Below are 5,304 nucleotides of genomic sequence, written 5' to 3' on the forward strand. Positions count from 1 at the left end.
CTGTAATATGAACTTATTATATCTAAATTCATGAACAATAAGTTACTCATTCTAATATATTTACTCTTTAAACGCACCTAATTATCTTTTTGTCTTATCCACTGAAAAGAAGACAAAAGAAACCTAACCCTATAAGTGATCTTTCTTACTAAGAAGTGACATAGACAATAAACACTCTTTATTAAGTGTGGTTTGCAACCACATATTTGGGGCTTAATTTGAGTGGTTTATAAAAATATGTATCCAACCCACAATATTAAAGAGGGTCATCTGGCTTTCACTAATATTTGACAATCTATCACATGGAGAAGATCATTCTTTGTCTCGTATCCCTCGGAAAAAAATTTTCAAATGTTGATGCCAAGTTGCCAACCCACATGCCCTTCATTGCCATTTGCCACTCTTCAACTTCTTCATGTCATTCTCTTGGAATACAACTTAGAGACATGTAAATGTCTCAAATGTTGTAAAGTTGTTTGTATGTTTATACATGTGGATTCAACGCAATTAAAAGAGGTTTTTGCTTATACTTTAAGGTATTTTGTTTTTTATCATCTTGTTTCCTTTATATATCATTCTTTCATGTGTTATGATGTATGGGTTCATTGTGGTGCTTACAAATTACAATATATCTTATTGGTTGGACTAGTTATATAAATAACATGATGGTGAATGTTGATAGTATTTGTTTGGGTTTAAAGAACTGGTATGTAGATACAATGCTTTTTGAATGAGGGATCGAATCTTCTACACCCAACATATTTTATTTTCCTCGAAAGAAAATTTCTTATTTGATTTTGAAAGTTCCAAATTTTCTTTTTCATTTCCGCAACCGACGTTTTTATACTTTACTAGTTTTGAAACGGAATTATGATAGTCAACCAGTCATATTGGCTCTGATTTATCATTATTTTATTAGATAAATGTTTGATAATTATAGTATATAATTATTATCATCTTTTTCCTATAAATAGTGTAATTTTATATAATTTTTTTGGTTCTAAATGATTTCTATATATATCTTACTCAGTTACTCTCCTATAAAATTCGGTAGAAAATATTACGTCAACTAGGTTATAATCCGTGGTGCCATAGATGAAAATTTTAAAAATAATTTTAATTTAATTATATCTTAATTATTGAGAATTGATAATAAAAATTTTACTAATTAACAAATGTATATGTTTTGTGAGTAATATGATAATGATATAATTATTGGTTGAAAATACCAAAGGAGAGTAATTTGAATATCCAATTAGCATTTTGTTTATGCAGATATGTTAGAAAATTATAATTTTGTACAATCAATATAAATTTAAATAAAATAGATACCTAATTTATATAAATAATAAAACTATACAAAGTTTTTATAATTGTCTAAAAATAATTATACACAACATTGAATGTTTTATTTGTTAATCTATCATCATTTTCCAAAATCAATAATTTTAATTATTATCTACTATGAACCCTGAATAAAATAACATACAATTGATAATGTTATCCAAATATAACTTTGTTTTTCTCTTTATAGTGTCTGTGGTATCCATATTCTTGTTTGGTATATAATAAAAATAATAAACTAAAGTTAAAAATAAAACTAATAATTTGAAAATAACTATTACAGACGATTGATAGCTTATGTAATCCGTATAAATTTTAATTAAAGAATTGAATAATAATAAAATAGTAAACACAGGAGAGTTCTAAATCATAATGAGTAATCAATAAGTTGTGTGCGTGTGTGAGTATATATATATATATATATATATATATATATATATATATATATATATATATATATATATATATATATATATATATATATATATATATACTATATTATTAAACATATTGTATGTTTCTTGAAATTTAAGAGGTATACCTATTACAACATAATTTACAATCTTATTAAGCTTAAAGTGAAAGCGTGTACATGTATCGCTACATGTTGGAAACACTAAACCCTAGCCCTCATCGACACAACAACCGATACCGTCAAACCCACCCCCTCTATCGCCTCTCTTCTAACTCGCTTCAGTTTCCAGTGGACCTCTGGTATCACCACCCTCGCTCACTCAAATGCTCTTCCTTTTAACCTGGCTGATCGACGCTCTGCTACTCTACGTTTCTTTACTTCTGTTTCTCTTCTCAAACACGCAATCGCACATATGTCTAATGAAGATCCAACTTTTAAAACCCTATCTAGCCACTGCCATCACCACCCCCTCTCCCGCCCCTCTTCTACCTTCTATTATGACAAGAAACCCTAACTGTCTCCTCATAGTCTCTGCCCTTACACATATATTCTGACGACGAACCACACCACGATCTTTCTTTGTCTCTCTCTATCTCTCTCAGGTGTAATTTCTTTTTGTTTTTCTGTTGTTATGTGTCTCTCTTTCTTTTTGTTTTTCCGTTGATGCAGTTGGAAATGCATTTCATAATGCTAGAAAATGTATAAAACGATGGATGTGTTTCAGTTTCACACAGGTGTTTCTGATTACCCTCTTTATATTTCTTCCAAATATATAATTATCAAAATGCTTTTTTTTGTCAGAAATGGCAGCTACCCATGATTCGTGGAAATGAAAATCAAGGGCCTTATTTGGTCTGTAAAACCAAATGAAGACGATGATCATACCTCCACTAAGAAACACATCAATGAGTAGGTAAGGTTTTTTTGGAGTTGATTTCATGTTTTCCCCCAAAAAGCATTAGAATCTAATCTTCTTTCCTACCTTGTGCATTTGTTTTTGTGTTTTCTACTCTCTGGCATCACAAACATCAAAAGTAAACCCAGGTGTTGGATGAAATGTCTCAAGGAAACTTCGTTGGCAGATATCTTTACCTGGTTGGGAAACTCTGCAGCCGACTCACCTATGACCAGATCTTCCTCTCGCGGACAGGTATATACAAATAAAAATTAGATAACAATGTTTTTTTTAATTTCAATTTATGTTTGTTGTTTGTGAAGTTTAGAGTTTTTGATAAACTAAATGGTAGTCTTCAAAATTTTCAATAAGGTTATATCTAGAGTTCAAAGTTAGCTAAATACGAAGCCCTGTTCAGAAGTTATTTTCCAAGGCTTCAATTTCATAGTTTTTTATTTAATACATCATTTTCTCATGTAAAAATGGAGTTTCTGGTTAGCTTTTATGCGTACTGTTGAGGTGCATTGGATCTTTATTTTAGGAATCTGTCAAGATGTGGAATTAACAACATTCATGTTGAAGGTATAACCAACACCAAATACTAAATATTATAGCTTACAGTAGTTGATCTTGGTATATTGAAATTGGACCAATCAAGAAATGTATGTTTTTTTTTTTTTTTTTTTTTTTTGAAATGTTGATTAATTGAGCATAAAGGCTGGTGATAAAATTGTATCACAGTGGAACTTTCAACTTTGATCTGGTTTCTCACTTAACCTTTCTAGAGTACGAAAGCTTCACTGGTACTTTAAAATTTGGTTGTTATACACATCTGGAATTTGGTTGTCTAATTGTGATGTTTTTGTTTGAAACCATTGATAGAGAAATTTTGTTTGTAACCATGGATAGAAAAGCTTTTTTCATACTATTTTCTGGTTCAAATAATAATATAACAAAATCTATATCATCTCTTATTTCTTAGTTTATTTGTTTTATGTATTTGTTCTTCTTATTGTGTATTAATATTGGGGTGGAGGTATAAATGACGTAATTCTTATCGGTTTTGTTGGCAAGTGCAAAACTAGAGCAAGAGAAAGCAAAGGACAAGCTAAGCAACATGTTTTCTTGGATAAGGCCCTATTTATGTAATTATCTGCTCTTCTACCAATTTATTAACAAATTTGTAGATATTATTAGAATTTTTTTGTACTTATTCCCATCTTGGTTTATAATTATGTTTTTCCTATTTATACTTGATCTGTTTCGCGGTTCAAATTAGCCATCCAACATTTTTTTTATTTTAACTACATGTTTGCACCGGTTGTTTTTTTGCTTGCTGTACTATTAAAATGGTTCATATAGGAAAATCATGAGCGTAATTGGTTTTTTTTAACAACAACATAAGTATAAGGTGCAACTGGTTTTCTTATAGTGACTTAAGTCTTTGACAAAATGCATATTCTTCATATTTATGACGGCAACATAAGTTTTTTTGACGATAACATGGTTTGTTGAATAATATTTTTGATACAATAACAGTTGACATGAATCATGAGTCTATGGGTTGGATCTAGAATGTGGTCAACTATGAATATATAACAAGAAAGTCAAGTTAATGCCTTTCATATTATGTTTTCCGGTTAAGTGTTTCCTATTAATTGTACAAAATATCTGATATTTGCATGTTCTTTTTTTTTGTTCAATTGATGTCAACTCTTTTTTTATTGTACACAATTCCTAAATAGTAATAAACTTTATCACTAGGCTTTTGGTTTTTCTTAGTAGGTCAAAATATGCAGAAAACTCCCTTGTTTTGTTATGGGCTGTTAGTGTTGAAGCTTTATCAACTTATGCACTTTGGTGTCTTGCTGGATCAGGAATATTGATTTGTTTGGTACCCTAGGGATAATTATCACTCATGTTGGATTAAATTGCCCTTAAGATCTTTATTATCCCTCATTCTTTGTTTTGTGTTGGAGAATGTGACGTTGATCATTATGATCTTCTATTGTAAGTTGTCTTACAATATGAATGGTATCCCTTGGGGAATTATATTGCAATTGGACGATTTTACTGTGACATCTCCAAAATCACGGCCAGAAAAGACCGATTTTGTTTATGCTTTATAAAAATCAGAGTACTTCATTTTATAAAAAGGTTGCGGAATTTGTTCCCAGAAAAACATGGTAAATACGTTATTAAAACATTTTCGAAGAAACGTATTTATTTCATTTTAAAACATTTGGGATGTCATTGTTAATACAGGAACATAAGCATAAACAGAACTTACAATTATTCACACTAGTGGTTTACATCTCTTTAAATCTCTCAGTGTAATGTCACTTCATATCAACACCTGTGATATAAATAAACTGAGTGGGTCAGGTTCGGAAACCTGGTGAGCACATAGGGATTTCAATCCCACAATGTTATACCATATATATAGTTTAAAATTCACAAAATATACAATTTCACCATACATATATATAAACAACTCTTATCCCACCCCGTCGATCCTCGCAACGAGGCTATCCATACTCTCGGACCTAAGATTAGTCGTTTTACCTACTCCATACTCTCGGATCAGAAATGAACGAATTTACCAAATCCATACTCTCGGACTAGGGACGAATGACTAATCCATACTCTC

The 5,304-nt window shown here is 30.4% G+C and overlaps 1 long non-coding RNA gene across 4 annotated transcripts; it reads left to right on the forward strand.

Moving 5' to 3' along the window:
- Positions 1–271: 271 nt before the first annotated feature.
- LOC145037245 (uncharacterized) lies at positions 272–4,594 on the forward strand. Of its 4 annotated transcripts, XR_013678700.1 has the most exons (4): positions 1,914–2,361; positions 2,561–2,672; positions 2,795–3,799; positions 4,437–4,594. It is a non-coding gene; the product is annotated as an uncharacterized LOC145037245 (long non-coding RNA). The 4 variants fall into 4 exon arrangements; XR_013678699.1 differs by lacking the exons at positions 1,914–2,361; positions 4,437–4,594 and adding an exon at positions 272–536 and having other exon boundaries at positions 2,795–3,904; XR_013678698.1 differs by lacking the exon at positions 4,437–4,594 and having other exon boundaries at positions 1,920–2,361; positions 2,795–3,904.
- Positions 4,595–5,304: the final 710 nt, after the last annotated feature.

Source organism: Lactuca saligna, chromosome 3, assembly GCF_052625555.1.
Source record: "Lactuca saligna cultivar CGN05327 chromosome 3, ASM5262555v1, whole genome shotgun sequence".
Lineage (NCBI taxonomy): Eukaryota > Viridiplantae > Streptophyta > Magnoliopsida > Asterales > Asteraceae > Lactuca > Lactuca saligna.